Consider the following 21,530-nt stretch of genomic DNA (forward strand, 5'->3'; position numbering starts at 1 on the left):
CCCATTCATTGTTTATTCCATGGTAGTCTATAGTTGGACTTGGTTTCAACAAGTCACTAATGAACATTGATTTGCCAGATCCAGTGGACACTTGTTTAAGGTCCTGGCATATTCTCAGTAACCAGTGGTGCCACATATCTGGCACACAATAAATATCGATTGAATGACTTTTTTCACTTATTATCCTGTTTTATTTCTCTTCCCTCATATGAGTTCCTTTTCTCTGGGCTCTTTTATAGGCTCTTCTCCTGCGTCTTAGATATTTATGTTCTCTAAGGTTCTGAGAGACCGTTTTGTCTCTCACTATGACATGATTTCCCCTTTCTAGATAGATACTCTGTTCACAAGTATGGCTTCAAAAGACACATATCCAGCAGGTCTCTCACCTGAAGTCCTGACCCTTATTACCAGGCTTAATTCATAAGCAAACTCATAGAATCAGGAACTAGAATACAGGTTACCAGGGGCTGTTGAAGGGAGGGAATTAAGTTAACCACACTGAATTATATATTTGAATGTTAAAGGGGGAAATTTTAGGTTGTATATGTGTTACTAAAATAAAAAAAAAATAGGACTATACAACAGAAACAGTAAACTCTAATGTAAACCATAGACTAGAATTGGGTGCAATTATAAAAATATTCTGTCATTGGTTGTAACATATACCACACTAATGCAAGGTGATAAGTGTGTGTGTGTGTGTGTGTGTGTGTGTGTGTGTGTGTGTGTGAGAACTCTGTATTTTCTGCATGATTTTTCTCCTAACCTACAACTTTTCTAATTATATGTATATATAATATATATACTAAAAAATTGTATACTAAAATAGGCTTAGATCTTTTTGTGAGTTCCATAAACACCTCAAACTCAATATGTCCAATTTTTAACTCATCAACCCCATAAAATTTGGTGCTTTTATGTTATTTGCTATAAGTGAAATTCCTTCAGGTGATATCAATTGATACACAGACATTGAAACCAGAAATCTAGGAATAAATCACTAATTCTTGCTATATCTGCTTTCCTAAATTTGAGTTCTTTCTCCCCTCTTCATGCCTACATCTTAGGGCCTTGGATCAGTATCATTTCAGTTTTCAGCTGGAGTAGCCTTTGTTCAGTTTCCCTGCTAACTTCCTTCGCTTCAGCTGTCTGACTTTTGTTATTGCTTTTTTCTCATTTATTTTTAACCTAAAGAAAACTATTTAGAGTTTCATTGGGATAGAAGACATTTTTTTTCTCTGGAACAAATTTAAAATGCTTGGAGGGCAGAGATTTTCAGAGCCTTGAAAACTGATGGAGACATTGCTCAACAAATGTTTATGGTTTAAGTATAATAATTGCATTGGTGAAGATTAGTTTTAGCTGCATATTAAGATCACAGTTGTTTATTCATTAAAAGGAGGACTACCGACTGTCGCTTGGGACATAGGATCCTATTTTGCTTTCTGCTCTGCCATCCTCAGTGCATGGTGCCCACAAATTACCTCCATTTAAATCTCTTTGGCCAAAACATACCCCATGGTAACACTGAACTTAAGAGCAAGAAGCAATCAAGGAAATGAAGAATTTTTGCTGGGAAGCAATTTGACCAGTTAAAAATTAGAGGAAGAGAAGTATAGATCTTTGAGTAGGCAACAAGCTGCCATAAGCAAAAAATGATTAAAAATGTAATAGCAGCATATTGTGGGGAGTAAGAGTAACAACTCTGAGTTCAGCAGAACTGTGAGGTAAGATGGACTAGGCCATCCATTTCATGCCTGCCACTTAGATTCGTGACGTGAGCAAGTTACTAAATCTCTTTGAAACTCATTTTCTTTTTAGGTAAAATGGGGATAATAAATAAATAAATGGGTGATTGCAGGGAAAAGAGAATGATAATGCATGTAAAATAGTGGTTGGCATGTAAGCTCTCAATAAATGCTTTCTTGATCCTATTTTAAAAATAGATAACATATCAGGCTTTTTAGAGAGTAACTTAATACCCTCTTTATCAGTTTGCCTAATGTTTTATATTATATTAATTTAAATCTTTTCCTACCCAATTTTTCCCATTAAAATTTCTCCCTCACCTCAGGACAAGAATTTCCACAGAAATAAAACTTATCAAATATTTCTGCTCATGGAAAAATGAACTAAAGAACTGCAAAAAAGATATTTAATTCTGAATTTACTATTGATATGGTATACATCTTAATTTTTCTTTGTGTTGTATTCAGTTTTATCATTTTCCACCTGGAAAATTCATGTAAAAGTATTGCATATGTTGTTACTGCAAAGGAGCAGATAAACCTACTTATAATTGTGCTTAAGAGTCTCCCCGAGTGCCTCTTTGTTGCTCAGATGTGGCCCTCTCTCTGTAGCTAAGCCATCTCAGCAGGTGAACTCACTGCCCTACTCGCTACATGGGACCTGACTCCCAGGGGTGTGAATCTCCCTGGCAATGTGGGATATGACTCCCGGGATGAATCTGGACCTGACATCGTGGGATTGAGAACATTTTTTTTGACCGAAAGGGGGATGTGAAATGAAACGAAATAAAGCTTCAATGGCTGGAGATTTCAAATGGAGTTGAGAAGTCACTCTGGTGGACATTCTTACACACTATATAGATGACACTTCTTAGGTTTTAATGTATTAGACTAGCTAGAAGTAAATACCTGAAATTATCCAACTCCAACCCAGTAGCCTTGACTCTTGAAGATGATTGTAAAACAATGTAGCTTACAAGAGGTGACAGTGTGATTGTGAAAACCTTGTGGATCGCACTCCCTTTGTATGGATGGATGAGTAGAAAAATGGGGACAAAGACTGAATGAAAAATAGGGTGGAGTTGGGGGGGGTGATTTGGGTGTTTTTTACTTTTATTTATTATTCTGATTCTTTCTGGTGTAAGGAAAGTGGTCAAAAATAGATTGGGTGAAGGCATAACTATATGATGGTACTGTGAACAGTTGATTGTACACCATAGATGTTTGTATGGTATGTGAATATATCTCAATAAAACTGAATTTAATTAAAAAATATTGCATATGTCCCAAGTGTAGCATTAAAATGTTGGGTTTGGTTTAGATAAATATATTTTAGACAAAGGAAATGATAACCCACTCAAATCCCCTTAAAATTCCTTTGTTTCTATTTCTGTTAGTTACTCCCAGTGTTTTCACAGTCACCTTAGTAGAGTTTCAGAAGCTTAGTGGAGGTGATAGGTGAGGGAGTGGAGACGAATAGGATCACATTTCCTTGGAAGGGTCCAAGAAATTTTTTGAGTTGTCCTTTGATTGCAGTCTTGAAGGATGAGCAGAATTTTGACCACTGGAGATGAGGGAAAAGCCTCTAAAGCAGAAAGAAAGCAAAAGCCCAACATCTGACACTAAAAAGCAGCAGAGTGATAATATGCTTGCGACATGAAAATAAAAGTTTGAATTTAGGAGGCTGGATTTCCTTATTAATCACAGGTATTGCATAAGAAGTTGAGTATTTACTTTCAGCTATCCTATTTATAATTTATTTAGACAGATATTTCATCTCAAGGATTTTGTTTGGTGTACTATGGATTATATGTTGTGCTAAAAAGTTTCTGTATCTTCTAATTAACCCTGCACTGTTTACTTGCATAGTAATACAAGTCTCCACAGAATCATTGTTTAAAGGTTAATTGTTAAAGTGCTCCGAGTACAGGGCTAAAAGTCGAAGAATATGTCTTAAAATTTTCTAAAATCTTTTTTTAAAATAAACAAACCTGTGATTTGTCTAAATTAATTTCTTAGTACCTTACACACAACCACTCACACAGCTGCACACACATACATTTTAAAGGAGGAATGATGATTTGTATTTCTACTTGCTGGATAATTAATGAATTTCTTTTTATTGTTTCCGTAATGTAGAGATAGAACCCCTGTAAGCCTTTCTCTTGAAGCCTGTAATCATTATTCACATATTGTATGAAAACAATTTTGCTTTTTTTTCTTCAAACCTTTTTTCTTTTATATTGCTAAGCACCAGAAGAAAGTCAAATTTTTCCTGTGATGCTAAAATTTCTTCCAGATCACATGCTGAAATACCCTTTCCTTTTTTCTTTGAGGCCCTTCTTAAATGATCAAATGTTGACTTTTAAGAATGTATGGCTAGCAATTTAATCTGAGACACTTTACCAATTTCATGCTATTCAGATAGCATATATCTTCAGTATTCAGCTTTGCACGTGGACTGAAGTAACAATTTAGTATTTATTTTTCTTCTTTTAGGTTTGATTGAAATTAGAGGTATGTTTCTTCTGTGTTGTATGGACTCAAAAGACCTGCTTGATTTTCAAATACTCATTCCTCCTATTCATTACAAAGTAAAATGTGACTGTCTTTTAAAGTATTACACTTTTTCATAATTAATAACACTTTTATTTGGTATTTTCCTTAAGATATGTAAATATTGTTGTGTTTTTATAAAATGGTTCATGTTTTGTATATGCTTTGCTGTTACTTTTCTAAAGATGCAAAGCTGAATGGTTATTTAAAAAAAGGCATTTGAGTTCTAGTCAATATTTGTGTAAAGGATAACAGATAGCTTTCAGATTGAATAAATTATTAGTGGTACTTTGAAGATGATATTTACTCAAGGTAGGTAATAGGGTTAAAAATATATGTAGTCTATATTTAAAAAAATAACATATCAGTTATAGAAGAAGTTGCAATGAAAGTTAGATTTTAAGGAAAATAAATTTATCTTGGTGCTCTAACCAGCTTTTTAAAATTCTATTTTTATGAACTCTGGCGAGTCTTAGTTAGACTCTTAAACCTTTGGATAAAAATTCATGTTATGTGGGTTCTTGTAATGTAAACATAGTGCCATATTTGGGCTTGTTTTTGTGATTTTATTCCACTAAACTTGGAATGTGGTCTTGAAGAATAGGTTTTTGGCTCTCAAGGGCCATCTTAGTCACACACTAGTTCTAAGTCATGTCTGTGGAACGTCTTGTGATGTAGCTTTAAGTGAGTTGACTTCCCTTTCTATTTTCAGCTGAACTTTTTTGAAATGCTTCAATAAAAAAAAAAAACTACAATTTTACTGCTTGTGATAGAGAACGTCTTTACTTGATTATGTTATTTGCTGTGTGATGATTATGGAATTACTGTTGTAATAGAAACTGTCAACTTTAAGTTAATGGTGCAAGTTTTGGATTAATAGCATCCTTAGTTTTTGTTCCTGCTTCATCCTCTTTCTCATGTCATTAAACCTTAGAAAATAGGCTTTTGGGGTTAAAAAGAAAGGAATAATGATCTTATCATTTAATTTGGCTTTTCTTGAGATTTTAATGATAAACATACAATTGTTGGGTACCATGAGGCTTTTGCACTATCTGGTATTTGATATTCCTCTGGCAAGAAATACCTTTTATTCGCACAGTGCATTGATAATTGTTCCAACAGTAGTGGAAGATTTGCATTGGATTCTGACCTCACTTTGAAAGCTTCTTCTCAAAAATTGGGGTGATTCAAAGGTTAATGTGACCCAGAGTTTCGGATTTTGCACATCAGCACTAGGTGGTGTTTTGTGGTGGGTTCTTGAAGAGAGTTATGGAATTAGTAGAAGTAGCCTTCGATGCAGAGCTGAATGACCTGGGTTTTTAAGTAGACTCTGATGCTTACTTAGAGTTTCAGATACTTATTTGCAAATTATGATGATTTTTCTTTTTGCGAGAGATATTATGTTAAATGCTCTGTGTGCTTTATCTTATTGAATCTTCGTAGTAACCTGAGCTGAGCTTTATTATCCCATTTTACACCTGAGGAAACTAAGCCTTAGAGGAGGTAAGTAACTTGTCCAAGATCGCAGAGCCAGTAAATACAGAGCTGGATTTCATACCGGAGACTGTCTGATTCCAAGGTCTGGCTCTTTACTGCTTTGCATTCTGACCTAATGTGCAGTACCTAGTGCTTATTGTGAGGATTAAATAAGCTAATGTGTATGTCTTTTGTAAAGTAAGCTGTTAGTCTTACTTAGTACGGTAAAAATATGGACATAATTGGTACTTGTTAATCCCTTTGGTTATTTTAAGGTTTTACATTTAGTTCATAATTTTTAAAATATTTTACGCCTTCAAGATTCCTAATATGTTGTCAATGTCATGTTTCTTGATACATGAAGTATTCTTAAGTTATTTATTAAAACCTTTATTAAGAGAGAAGGGGATCTATGTTTCTTTTCCAACCACTTTTGTTCCATGGATTTTTGTTCTGAAAAAAAATTAATATTTTACCCAGAATCCTCTTTTAAGGTTTTTGGGATGCCAGAATTTAATAATTTGTTACAGCATCCACTTATAACATGCTAGAGAATAGGGTCTTTAACATTCCATTATTTTAAAAATTCTAGGTAAATACGTAAATAAGAATTGATGTCCTCTGTAAGGATACTGAATAGTCAAATATTTTTAAACAACTTTAAATTTATTACCTGTATACGTTAGCTATTTTGAGTGCTAGTGCATTACTGAAATGTTTTAGGGCCTTCCTTAGTTTGTATGTATTACTGAAATACCCTAAGGTCTGATTCTAGAATGCTTGAAAATGTATTTTAAATTGCAAGAGGAAAACAAATGAATGCTTACTCATGTTGTAACACTTTTCTGTAATTTCCCTCAATTTCTGAGGTTATCATCTGGTACTTGTATTCAGGTTAGGAATAGATTTTAAGTACTTTTGATTCCAGGTAATTTGTTTAATTGTTCTAATGCTATCTTTATAATGATTTTAAGCTGTGGTGCTTTGAGCGCGAGTGCCCGGAGGCTGGGTAATTGACATCAAGGCAGCGAGGTCTGCTTTCCCTTACTTGTTCTTTGGCAGCGGCTGTGACCTCACTAGGGTGCTTTTTAAATCTTTTAAGCTCTAGTAGTGTTTGAAGGCAAAGCTCTAGAATATGGTTTGGGAATTCAGAAAAATGAAAATCTAAATTAAACTGCATCTAAATATTTGTAGACAAAGCCCTCAATTCCAAACTGTAGTTTACCGTCTAAAAGCCTACAGTTTTTTTGCAAAATTATTTTTAAATTCAGGAGCAATGTAATATGAAAATTCCCTATCAGTATCAAATATTTAATGATACTTATAAGCATGTCTTTGAAATACAAAATTTTGAAATTGTCTTTTGATTAAATTATAAGTATGTAAAATTATTATCCTCACTTTTCATGTGAGAAATTAGAAATTTCTTCATTTTTCATAAATATTATTAATTGATGAATCTGTTTTTTAAATTATATTTAATACATATCTTTTTTTATTTCAAGTGCTTAGCATTGCTGCATATAAATATTCAGCAATAAAAGATGATCATTCATTCCCCAAACAATTTTTTATATAATGCTTCTCTGTAAGCATAAAACTGAACTTTGGATGTGAAGGGATATAAGAGACATTCGCTGCTCCTAAGAAATTTAGATGAAGAAATTTTTTTTGGTACAATTCAAAGGTAATGTAAGTTCATACTGGCTTTGAAACGTTTCTAGGACAGAGGTTCATTTATGGAAGAGCTAGCTGATTAGGTTGCCTATGGGATCCCCAGGCTCACCTCACATGTGCCTGGACTATATCTAGAAACATTCTCTCTGAATCTCAATAGCCTTAAGCCACACTTCCTTGAGCAGTTTTGTAAGAGGTGTCCCTGACTACATTCTCTCACCTCTTTGGTCTCTTTGGGAAGAGCTTTACTCTTCTGTCACTCCAGAGACTCTCCCTTAAGTACTGACAACTTTACTGAATGACCCTCAATCTGCTTTTCTAGTTTTATCTGGGCCACTCTTCTATGATTTGCCTGTTTGCCTGAATTTTTGCTTTTTACGTCCAGTTGCCTTTGTGTAGGTTGGATCATCTACTTGGACTTTTCACTCCTATTTCTGCTTTTCGAAATCTTATCCATACTTCAAGGCTGTAAATTCTCACTTTGAAACCTCTTGTATGCTACTTATTAACTATACTCTTTTGCATTTTGAAAGCAAATACAGGTCACAAAGCCTTTAGGTGGCAGTGCCAGGATTCAAACCCATGCTCTTGGCAGCTGTACCATACTGTCTCCTTACTGTGGCTGATGTTAGTTATACTGACATGCCAGGATGTTTGTCTGTGTAAAGCATATAAAGTAAAATAAAGTGGCCTACATGATGGCATGGTTGGTATGATTACATGTTTGTAAAACAAAGAAGTTTTGATTGAATATGTGTAAGTGTATGTACACAGAAAAAAATAGCATCTCTTTCAAAGTGCTCCTAGAACATGTTTCTGGTTGAGGGTTGAAATTAGGTGTGTTTTAAAATTCTTCTTGTTTGTTCATATTCTCTATGATGAACATATATTTCTTTCACTCTAAGGAAAAATTATTTACAGAATTTAGAAAAAAAAAAAAAACTATTTCAGAAAGTGCCTGCTTTAGAGGTGCCGCATGGTAAGACAGGGATGCTGTATAGACTGTGTGGACCACTTGCCTGACCCGTTAGGGAAATTTACTAGGGAGGAAGGCGCTCACCCACTCAGCTATCCAGAGGCCGTCCCTCCATCTCTGCCACAATACCCACTTCTGCCACAGCATGGGCCAGGTCAGGGTGAAGGACCCATTGAAGTGCCACTTTAGCAAAAGAAACAAAGACTAGGAGAATAAAGAGAGTGGAAAGGACAGATCTTGGCATTAGACAGCCTCTCTTCAAGGTGCTGAATGGCTCCCACTCACCAAATCCCTACAGAGGTCCCGGGGGCCAATTCTTGTTCTCATGGATCAAGCCTCACCATGAGAAGCATCTGAGCACCTCCAGTAGGCACTAGAAGCACAAGCTCCTGGAATCCCCTAACTCCGAAAGGCCAGAATGTTCTCCACTCAGAAGTGACATGCCTTGCTGAAGGTCATCTAGCAAGGAGAAGGCAGAGCCGTGGAATGACTCAAGGTTCATTATCTCCCATACAACAGTGGTTTTCAGAATCTTGTAACAAAAATTTATTTTAGGTCAGGTGCTTTACATGTAATGATACTTGAATATATTTGAAAGTGGTTAAAGTGGGAAATTTTTTGTTATATATATATGTGTGTGTGTGTTTGTGTGTGTGTGTGTGTGTATGGACCAAAATAAATTTTTAAAGCAAATAGCATGCATAACTTACTTGGTTTTTGTCTTCTGGACCTTAAGGCAATGTCTTACACAGAACAATTATTTAGAAATTACTCATTGAATTAAAGCTCTTAGCCACTTTTACATGAATCTGTATGAGTACAATCTCTGGGTGGAGGACCAAGCAGGTACCCTTTATTAAGGTGCTTAGCTGTGATCTTCCAAGAAAGTTGAATTGTACAAAATCCATTGTACCGATTTGTATTTATTATGTCCCCCAGAAAAAGCTGTGTTCTTTTATGCAGTCTTGTGTGTGTGTGTGTGTGTGGGGGGGGCAGACATATTAATGTTGACTAAGTTGAGACCTTTGGATTAGGTTGTTTCCATGGAGATGTGACCCACCCAACTGTAGGTGATAAGTTTGATTAGATAATTTCTATGGAGGCATGGCTCCACCCATTCAACATGGGCCTTGATTAGTTTACTAGAGCCCTATATAAGATCTCAGACAGAAAGAGAAGCTACAACTTAACAGAGACATTTTGAAGATGGCCATTGAAAGCAGAGTACTAGCCCAGAGTTTGCCCCAAGAAGCTGATACAGGGACATTTTGGAGAATGCCATTTTGAAACACAACCTGGGAGCAAGCAGACACCAGCCACATGCCTTCCCAGCTAACAGAGGTTTTCTCGAGGCCAATGGCCTTTCTCCAGTGAAGGTACCCTTTGTTGATGGACACTTTATGGCCTTAAGAGTATAACTGTGTAACCAAATAAACCTCCTTTACAAAAGCCAATCCATCTCTGGTGTTATGTAAATGGCAGCATTAGCAAACTGGAACATCCTTATTTTGTAGTGAAATGAATTTTCACTACAAAATAAGAAATTGAAGGAAACTACAATGTCATGGAACTTGAAACTTGTCATGATAAAAATATAGAATTCTTAGAGATTTTCTCTCTATAAGTAAACAATCCTTGAAGTAAGGAGGGTAAAATATGTTTTTCTGGTACAGTATGCATTAAGACTGCTTACCTATTTTGAACAGCTTTTCTTTGTGGATTTTAAAAAAAAATCAAAGATCTAGATTCTAGGAAGTAAGAACATGTTATTCAGAAGCCTTCCTCTTGCAGAATGGTTTTCAAAAGTTATCAAGGTCCTGGTATCTTAAAATATGAATATTTAATTGCTTTTTGTTTTCAATGAATTCAGTCTAAATGGGGAAAAGGTTTCATATTTTAAAAAATATTTCAGAATAAACATTTAAGTTAATGCATGTGCAGCAGATGTTAGCCTGTCTTCAAATTGCTTATCTATAATGATCATTATTAGCTAATATCAAATCCAGATTGCTGAAATGGTATATATTCTGATATGGTTATAGAAATTTTCTGAAGACTTACTTTTTATCCTAGGATAGTCAGTGCCTGGGCCATTGACATTCTCTTCTCAGGAAGACAAGGCAGATGTCATATGGGAGTAAGGTATGGAGTTTCAATGGAGACTGAATGCTAATATTGAGAACTGGAACCATAGCGGGTTGTCCAACCTAAAAAGATTTCTGGGGTCAAACAAACAGTCCTTAGACTAACAGTTTCATTTTATCAGCTCTGCTCCCCTTTTGATTGTATTGTTAGAAATTAAACTTTTATCTCCAGGCTTTCATGAATTTAAAGTTTTTGGAAGTGTCTGAAAGAGATTGAGGGCCCAGGTCTCTAAGCTATGTTCTCTCCTCTCAATTTCAGAGGAGATTGCTAGTTTCTCACAATCAAAAGATATTTTTTTTCCTGGACCTTTTTTTTTTTAAGCAAAAATCATAGTGTCACATGATTTAGTTATTTGTACTTGATTCTAAGACTTTCACAAATTAAATTTACTGTTTGTTATCTTTGACAGTCATGAGTGGCCCACTCTTTAGAAAAATAGATTATTATGGGAGGATAGAAGAGAAAGAAGGAAATAAATATTCTGCCTTTTGAAAATTGTAAATGGTGGATGATATACTCAGAATCAAAATTCCTGGCATATATTAAGCACTCAATATTTATTCATTGAATATACATAAGATTTGTTGTCTTAACCATTTTTAACTGTGCCCTTTAGTGACATTATTTTTAGAGTTTTGTGCTACCATCACCACCTTCCATTACGAAAACATTTTCATCACCCAAAACAGAAACTCTACCCATTAAGCAATAACTTCCCTTTCCCCTTTCCCCTAGCTTCTGGTAACTTCTAATCTCCTTTCTGTATCTGAATTTTCTCTATGTATTTTATATAATTTAATAAATTGTACAGCATTTGTCCTTTTGTGTCTGGCTTATTTCACTTATCATATGGTTTTTATGGTTCATGCATGTTGAAGCATGTATCAGAACTTCATTCATTTTTGTGGCTGAATAGTATTTCATTTTTTGTATATACCATGTTTTTGTTTATCCATTTATCTGTTGGTGGATACTTGGATTGTTTCCAGCTTTTGGCCATTGTAAATAATGCTGCTATGACATTGGTATACAAATATTTGTTTGAGTCCCTGCTTTCAATTTTTTGGGGCATGTACCTAAGTGTGGAATTGGTGGGTCATATGGTAATTCTGTGTTTTAACTTTTTGAGGAACTGTCAAACTTTTTTCCACAGTGGCTGTACCATTTGCATCCCCACCATCAACACACCAGATTCCAATTTCTCCTCATCCTTGCCAACACTTACTTTTTTTTTTTTTTAATACTAGTCATATTAGTGGGTGAGATTGTTTTGATTTGCATTTCCTTAATGGCTAATTATGTTGAGCATCTTTTCTTGTGCTTATTGGCCATTTGTATATATTCTTTGGAGAAATGTCTATTTGAATCCTTTGCCCTTTTTAAAATTGGATTGTCTTTTTATTGTTGAGTTTTAAAAGGAGTTATTTATATATTCTAGATATTAAACCTTTATCAGAGATGTTCTCCAAATATTTTCTTCCACTCTGTAGGTTGTCTTTTCACTTTCTTGGTAATATCCTTTGATGCACAAAAGTTTTAAATTTTGATGAAGTCCAATTTATCTGTTTTTTCTTTCATTGCTTGTGCTTTTGGTATCACAAGTAAGATTTTAATGTAAACTAGACCTTGAAAATTATCTAATGCACTCCATTAATCACTGGAGCTGACGTTTATTGAGTCCTCATTGAGTGTCAGACACTTTTAAAACATCATTGCTTTTTACAGACAAGGAAATTGGAGCACAGAGCAGTTTAGTAACCCATCTAGTTCAAAAACTCATAATGGAAAATCCAGGATGAGATAGGTATATGAATTCATTAATTCCTAATTGTGAAATGTGTGCTTTGTGCCAGAACTGGTTCTTTTTTTGTTTTTATTTTTTGCCTGTATGTGTTTTTATTTATAGGACTGTGTTTCTAAGTGAATTGGTCTCATGTAAAAACTTCAGGCAAGTCTACTTACTATAAGGAAGTTTAAATTTGATGCACTTTGTAGAATGATGTTATTTATGTTGATTGTGTCATTCGTTAATGCTTTTTGTGTGTAATATGAATGCTCTTAAACTTGTAATATTCTTTAAAACACAGGGTTAATAAAAAAGTAAACCAGCTTATCTCGTATTTGGCATTATAAACTCATACCATTTTTTCAAACTCTTAAAGTGTTCTATTTGTGACATCCACAGTCTCTCATTTTGAGTTATATAGGTGAGGTGGATACTCTGACAAAATTTTTGGTAATTTTGAACTAAATAAAATGGAATTTATTTTGCTTTGGGATAATGGAATTTTTTTAACTAAATTTGGCAATCAAGTCACTTTGTCAACTCAGTCTAGGTGTTAATTTGGTTACCTACTTAATTTGAAGGAATTAGTATGAAACATATTTTATAGTCTCATTTTTTTACCTTATTTTCACCACACAGTCATACAGCTTTTAACTTTCTCATTTATTCTGTTTCTCTTGTTGGTGTTTTTTAACTGGAAAAACAGATTTCATACCTAATTAAGATCTAATTGTTGTTTATATGTTTCACTAGAATGGGGTTTTGGTGATATGAATATTAACACATGGCTGTGAAAGTTTGATTATTTTCTATTTTTTAATAAATAAACTTGGTTAGAAAAAATATTATGGATGAAAATCTAGTATATATAATTCATTTCAAAGTCTGTGGCTATCCTTTTTTATCCTTTTATTTTTGTAAACCCTTGCATTAAATAACATCCCCTAATTGCAAGCCTACATAGATTTAATACTTGCTTCCTTTTGGAAAGGTGTCATATGGACTTGAAATTTCATATGATGTTTGCAGTTCTATCATGTGGGGTACTGTATTTTCTCAGATTTGTAGGCTAGGAGCTCAAAAGTCATAACTTTGTGGTGCTGTAACATAAATAGGCATTTTTTTCAATTCAAATTTATGTATTACCATTGACCTTGTGTCTGAACTAGAAAGGTAACACAAACTTTTCTCAAGCCAATAGCATAAAACAAATAGCAACTCATTTTTTTTTCTTTTGTTGACAGGGTAGAGTTCAACTTACTCTTTCTTCAATGTGAAAGGAAAGGAAGGTCATTTCATGCCTTGTTGATAAAGGTAAGGTCATAATGATTGTTAAAGAGTTTGAGTTGTTTGTTAAGCATCATTTTTGCTTTCTGACATTCTCATTTTGTGATATGCTGAAGACAACTGAAAGATTATATGTTTTCTACATTGAATGGAATGTACAGTTGTTCCTTTAATTATTAGTGAAAACCCGTAAGATAAAACAACATGACAAAGTGGATGTGGATTGGTTACATAATGAGAAAGTAACATGCACCTTTTGTTTGAAATGTTGGCTTACACAGTCTATTCATCAAACATTTACACTCTTGGTAATAACCTTTCCCCAAACATTGCTGATATCATCGTGGTAACATTTTTCAGGTTAATAAAAACTAGATTACAAGATTATGCTGTTTTCAAGCAAATCCAATCTATTTCCCTTTTCAAGCCAATAGTTCTGGTTGGCTTCACTCATATGAGAGGATAAATGTGAAACGAGTAGTGTGGACTTCAGAGGCCCTACCTCTGATTAAGTTGCTGTATGCCTGGGTGACCATTGACCTGAGATTCTTTTCTAACCAGTTTATCCCCGTGTATAGCTACCTTTCATGGTATGCTACACAGTGTAGGCAGTGTTCTAAATGCTTTACACATATTCAGTTTATACTTCACAGCAATTCTGTGAGGATTGTTCCATTAATATTCTCATTTTATAGAAGATAAAATAGAAGCATTAGAAGGTTAAGGAACTTGCCCAAGATTACACAGCTAATAAGTGGCAGAGCTGGGATAAAATTGAGACACCACGATCTTTACTGTTGTGTTATACTAAGAACCTGTAACAGTGTTTGAACAATTGCACTAAGGCAGACTCTTGGTTATCAAACACTGTTTCACACTAACACAATAACACTCCTCCAATTTAATCTTGGTTCTACTCATGTTCTTAAAAATTTAAATAGTTGTAATGACAGGCGAAGATAGTATTAAATAAAATAGTATATAATTCCTACCTTTTGATTAGTAATTGGTCATATGTTCTAGTGTTCTTTCAAAAAAATTGCTCTGGAAATTATTTGCTTCATTGTTCATGTTTTTGTTTTTTTTTTAAATATTTGCTCAGTATTGCAAGATTAACTGCTGATTCTGTAAGAGGAAATCACTGCTTACTTCTCTGTAAATGAAATATTTAGGAACATGAATTAAAGGCTTGTTGGGGTAAAGAAGTTCAGTTTCACAGCATGACTGGTTACAGACACAGGAAATGTTGGTCAAAATGTTGGTCTGAGTTTAGGAGACTAAAGATGTCCCAAAAAGCTGCATACAAGGGCCAGTGTCATTTTCATACTTGTTCCCCATTATGTTTCTATTTAAAGGTTCATGAGTGCCAGTAATTGTTTTACTTTTATAGTTTTCTGTAAAAATAAACTCTACCAAAATTCTAATTAGCTACTAAAGCATGCTCCCTTATTTCTGCTCCTTTTGTAATGAAAACTGGCGCTATCCAACTGTTAGCAGCTACCTCAATTATGTACCTAGTAAAGGGAATAAATAAAAAGGCTTTAAAAACTTTCAAACGTAAATTTCTCAAGTGACAATCAACTAAACTTAAGATGAAGCAAAAGAACAGAGAAGGTAAATTAACAACTCATAAGGATGTGGATGTCAAGGAATTTATAAATCAATTTAGAGAGGTTATTTAATGTGTTCTTTGTAATTAAAGGATAAAGGAAGTCTTAATGCAACTTGAAAAGAGAATGAGAATATTTCCCAAGGTTCTTTAAGTGAGACTGAGCTAGTTCATTTTCAGTTAGCAGAAAATAAGAAAAGGAGATTATGGAAGAATTAATTGATCGACACTTTTTCTATGTTAACATTATTGACTGAACTGGTTCATAATAATGATGGAAAGATATGCTTTACTTTTCTTACATCTTTTATAATAATAGATGAACAAACATAGGAAGAATAAAAATGTGGTTTAATTTACTCAAGTGAACTCTCAAAAATTTTTGTACTTTAAATCATTACTAAATATACTAAGTAAAGTTTCAGAAAAGTACTTATTTCATATTCCATTGCTCACTTAAAAAATGACCTTATTAAACAATAGTAACATGACTTTAAGTGAAAATGCATGAGTAATGCTGTTGGAAGTATTATTACTGCTTTTTGGTCTGTAAATACAACCTCTTTTTTTTTTTTTTCTGGGTTAAGTGTTTTGAGGTTAAAGTTTTTCATTGTGGCAAAGTCCAGTTGGGCCACTACATTATGCCACTGGACTGAAAAACCTACGTCACCTTGGGTATCAGATTCATGGATTTTCCTTCAGGGGGAAGATGGTATGAGGAGTAAGCCAGGAGCAATATAGTCTTTACCTAATTGCTGACTCTTTCTAAAGGACATTATCTGGTGTATGGGTTATTAGGAAATTCCCACAGCACTAGGGTGGAGAGTTTGAAAAAGATTTTGTCTGTTTTCAAGTCCTGATGATGTTGATGTGATTTTACTAGGACTTGGTTCAGGGTCAGAAAACCAGCCAGATAGGGATTTCCTTCAGGATAGGGATTTTGTGTCAGTCAGTTAACTGGAATAAATAGGAAATCCAAGAAGAGCTTCAGCATGTAATTTAGGCCCCCATAATTCTGCTATGAAAGAGGGTGCCCATAGGCCCTTTCACTAGGCATAAGATTTAGGGATCCAGGAATCAGTCCCTCCACCAGAACAATTATTAAATAGGCAGAAACTGTCTCAATAAACTACTCTGAAACTCTGGAGTCAAGTAGAGCACTGTACAGCCTCTAGGGAAGAGTGGGAGGAAGAGGCTGGTAAATATGGCAAATACTAGTAAATGCTAAAGGGATTTCTTCAGACTGAAAGGAAAGGACACAGGAGAGTGGTTCAAAGTGGCATAAAGAAATAGGACTCTGGTAAGGTAAACACTTGGGTAATTATAAATGCCAGTCCTATTGTATTATATTTTTTGGTTTGCAACTCCACTTCTTAGTTCTTACAGATGGTAAAATGCAAATGCATTAAAAAATGTGATAAATCTATGGTCATACAGTGTGAAAAAATACAATTTGTAATGCTAAAAATGATCGGGGGTGAAGGGGTATAGGACAATATATGTGTATACTATTGAAGTCAAGTTGATACCAAGTCAAATTTGATTGTTACATATTTAGTATATTAAATATTAACCCCATTGTAATCACAAAGAAAATGCATGAAAAATATATCCAGATATAAATGAGAAGAGACTCAATATGGTACAGTACAAAAATCAAATAAATATGTAAGTATTGAAGAATTGAAGGTCAAAAATGGTATAGCACTTAAAAAGAAAATAGCAAAATGGCAGAAGAAAGTTTTGCATTATCAGTAGTGACTTTAAATGAAAATGGATTAAACTCTCTAGTCAAAGGGAGAGATTGGCAGAATGGATAAAAAAGCGACTCCACTATATGCTGTCTAAAAGAGACTCACCTTACATTTAGAAACATAAGTAGGTTGAGGGGGAAAGGATGGAAAAAATATACTGCACAAGTAATAACCAAAAGGGAGCTTGGTTAGCTATACTGATATCACATAAAACAGATACTAAGTCAAAAACAGTTATGAGGGACAAAGATGGTTATTATATTCTGATAAAGGTGTCAGTTCAACCTGAAGATGTAACAATTATAAATATATATGTACCTCACAGCAGAGCCTCAAAATATATGAAGCAAATCCTGACATATTTAAAGGGAGAAATTAATTGTTCTACATTAATAGTAAAAGGTTTTAAATATACCACTTTCAATAATGGATAGAACAAGTCAGAAGGTCAATAAGGAAATACAAACTTGAATGATACTCTAAACCAGTAACAGACATATAAACCTAACAAAACAAATACAGATTCTTCTTGAGTGCACATGGATCATTCTCCAGGATAGAACATAGGTCACAAAACAATTCTCAATAAATTAAAAAATATTGAAATCATACAATGTATCTTCTCCAACAACAATGGAATGAAACTAGGAATTAGTAAAAGAGGGAGAAATGGAAAGTTAACAGATATGTGGAAATTCAACAGTGTGCTCTTAAACAACCAGTGGGTTAAAGAGGAAATAAAAAAGGGAAAATAGGAAATATCTTGAGGTAAATAAAAATGAAAATACAAAGTAGCAAAACTTACGGAATGTGGCAAAGGCAGTGCTGAGAGAGAAATTTATAGCTTCAAAATCCTTACATTAAAAAAGAAAGATTTCAAATCAGACACATAACCTCAAAATGCGAGCAAAAGGAAGTTATATACTTCAGAAAAACATGTTCTTAAATTTAATCCATTCCTGTGAGTTTGAACCCATTGTATGTAGGACAGTTTGATGAGGTTACTTCAGTTGAGGTGTGGCCCTCCTCAGTCAGGATGGGTCTTAATCCTATACCAGGAATCTTTTATAAGCAGATTGAAATTCAGACAGAAAGCAAGCTTCAGGAAGCAATAAGCTGAATATCAACAGAACCTGGAAGATAAGGGAGAGAGTACGAGATGCCTTCATTTCTTTTGAAAGATTGAATCGGTAATCGAAAACTCCTAGCAAATAAAAGCCCAGGACTAGATGGCTTCCAGGAAAACTTAACTCCAATTCTGCTCTTGCAAAAAATTGAAGAGGAGGGAACACTCCCTAACTCATTCTACGAGGACAGTATCACCCTCTTAACAAAGACAGATAAAGATATCACAAGGAAAGAAAACTACAGACAATATTCCTTATGAATGTAGATGTAAAAATCCTCAACAAAATACTAGCAAACTGAATAATTAAAAGAATCATACACTATGATCAAGTGGGATTTATCCGTGGTGTGCAAGGTTGGTTCAACATAAGAAAATCAGTTAATGTAATGCACCACATTAACAGAATGAAGGGGAAAAAACCACATAATCATCTCAATTGATTCAGAAAAGGCATTTGACAAAATACAGTACCCTTTTTTGATAAAAACACTTATTTCACTCAGAATTAGAGGAAACTTCCTCAACATGATAAAGGGAATATATGAAAAGCCTACAACATCCTACTTAATGATGAAAGACTGAAAGCCTTCCCTCTAAGATCAGGAACGAGACAAGTATGCCCACTATCACCACTGTTATTCAATATTATAGTGGAAGTTCTACCCAAAGCAATTAGGTAGGTAGGTAAGTAAGTAAGTAAATAAATAAATAAAATATAAAAGGCATCCAAATTGGAAAGGAAGAATTAAAACTTTCCCTTTTGCAGATAATATGATCTTATATTCAGAAAATTCTGAAAAATCCACAACAAAGCCCTTAGAGCTAATAAATTAATTCAGCAAGATCAACACCCCAAAATTGGTAGTGTGATATACATGAGTCATGAGCAATTGGTATAAAAAAATCAAGAAAAGTTTCATGTACAGTACCACCTAAAAGAATCAAATATCTAAGAAGAAATCTAACCAATGATGACAGAACTTGTACGCAAAGAACTATAAAACATTGCTAAGAGTAATAAAAGGAGACCTAAATAAATGGAAGGACATTCTATGTTCATGGATTGGAAGACTTAAAAAAAAAAATTATAGATTCAACCCAAACCCAATAAAAATTCCAACAACTTTCTTTGAAAAAATGGAAACGCCAATCATCAATTTTATGTGGAAGAGTAAGGGGCCCTGAAAAGCCAAAACTATCTTGAAAAAGAAAGCACTCACACTTTCTGATCTTAAAACTTATTACAAAGTCATTATAATAAAAACAGCATGGTACTAGAACAAGGATAGACTTAACAGAGCAATGAAATCAAGTTGAGAGCTCAGAAATCAACCCTCATGTTTATAGCCAATTGATTTTTTTTTAATCGTCATTTTATTGAGATATATTCACATACCATGCAGTCATACAAAACAAATCATACTTTCGATTGTTCACAGTACCATTACATAGTTGTACATTCATCACCTAAATCAATCCCTGACACCTTCATTAGCACACACACAAAAATAACAAGAATAATAATAAGAGTGAAAAAGAGCAATTGAAGTAAAAAAGAACACTGGGTACCTTTGTCTTTTTGTTTCCTTCCCCTATTTTTCTACTCATCCATCCATAAACTAGACAAAGTGGAGTGTGGTCCTTATGGCTTTCCCAATCCCATTGTCACCCCTCATAAGCTACATTTTTATACAATTGTCTTCGAGATTCATGGGTTCTGGGTTGTAGTTTGATAGTTTCAGGTATCCACCACCAGCTACCCCAATTCTTTAGAACCTAAAAAGGGTTGTCTAAGGTGTGCATAAGAGTGCCCACCAGAGTGACCTCTTGGCTCCTTTTGGAATCTCTCTGCTACTGAAGCTTATTTCATTTCCTTTCACATCCCCCTTTTGGTCAAGAAGATGTTCTCCGTCCCACAATGCCAGGTCTACATTCCTCCCCGGGAGTCATATTCTACGTTGCCAGGGAGATTCACTCCCCTGGGTGTTTGATCCCAGTTAGTGGGGAGGGAAGTGATTTCACCTTTCAAGTTGGCTTAGCCAGAGAGAGAGGGCCACATCTGAGCAACGAAAAGGCATTCGGGAGGAGGCGCTTAAGCACAACCATAGGGAGGCCTAGCCTCTCCTTTGCAGCAACCGTCTTCCCAAGAGTAAAACCTATGGTAGAGGACTCAACCCATCAAACCACCAGTCCTCTATGTCTGTGGTCATGTTAGCAACCATCGAGGTGGGGTAAGCGAATACCCCTGCATTCTCCACAGGCTCCTCAAGGGGTCACTACTTCTTTTTCCCTTGTTTTTCTTTTTCTTTTTTTTTTTTTTAACTTTCCCTTCTTCTTTAAATTAACTGTATGAAAAAAAAGTTAAAAAGAAAACAAACATACAATAAAAGAACATTTCAAAGAGACCATAACAAGGGAGTAAGAAAAAGACAACTAACCTAAGATAACTACTTAACTTCCAACATGTTCCTACTTTACCCCAAGAAAGTTACCTAATATAGCAACATTTCTGTGAACTTGTTCCTACTATATCCATCAGAAATTAACAGACCATAGTCATTCCTGGGCATCCCCAGAACGTTAAATAGCTTATCTGTTCTTCTTGGATTATTGTTCCCCCTTCCTTAATTGCTCTCTATTGCTAGTTCCCCTGCATTCTACATTATAAACCATTTGTTTTACATTTTTGAAAGTTCACATTAGTGGTAGCATATAATATTTCTCTTTTTGTGCCTGGCTTATTTCGCTCAGCATTATGTCTTCAAGGTTCATCCATGTTGTCATATGTTTCACGAGATTGTTCCTTCTTACTGCCGCGTAGTATTCCATCGTGTGTATATACCACATTTTATTTATCCACTCATCTGTTGAAGGACATTTGGGTTGTTTCCATCTCTTGGCAATTGTGAATAATGCTGCTATGAACATTGGCGTGCAGATATCTGTTCGTGTCACTGCTTTCCGATCTTCCGGGTATATACCGAGAAGTGCAATCGCTGGATCGAACGGTAACTCTATATCTAGTTTTCTAAGGAACTGCCAGACTGACTTCCAGAGTGGCTGAACCATTATACAGTCCCACCAACAATGAAGAAGACTTCCAATTTCTCCACATCCCCTCCAGCATTTGTAGTTTCCTGTTTGTTTAATGGCAGCCATTCTAACCGGTGTTAGATGGTATCTCATTGTGGTCTTAATTTGCATCTCTCTAATAGCTAGTGAAGCTGAACATTTTTTCATGTGTTTCTTGGCCATTTGTATTTCCTCTTCAGAGAACTGTCTTTTCATATCTTTTGCCCATTTTATAATTGGGCTGTCTGTACTATTGTCATTGAGTTGTAGGATTTCTTTATATATGCAAGATATCAGTCTTTTGTCAGATACATG

General features: G+C 34.6%; 1 protein-coding gene across 6 annotated transcripts in view; it reads left to right on the forward strand.

The window, feature by feature from the left end:
* The window catches only part of BMPR1B (bone morphogenetic protein receptor type 1B), a 427,170-nt gene that overhangs the window by 123,900 nt on the left and 281,740 nt on the right, over positions 1-21,530 (forward strand). For 5 of the 6 annotated variants that reach the window (XM_037830282.1, XM_037830285.1, XM_037830287.1 and 2 more), the window contains exons 2-3: positions 10,512-10,575; positions 13,609-13,678. The gene's annotated coding sequence lies outside the window, so the exon portion shown is untranslated. The remainder of the gene's footprint in view (positions 1-10,511; positions 10,576-13,608; positions 13,679-21,530) is intronic. The other variant, XM_037830283.1, reaches the window with a different exon arrangement.

This window comes from Choloepus didactylus, chromosome 3, assembly GCF_015220235.1.
Source record: "Choloepus didactylus isolate mChoDid1 chromosome 3, mChoDid1.pri, whole genome shotgun sequence".
Classification (NCBI taxonomy): domain Eukaryota; kingdom Metazoa; phylum Chordata; class Mammalia; order Pilosa; family Megalonychidae; genus Choloepus; species Choloepus didactylus.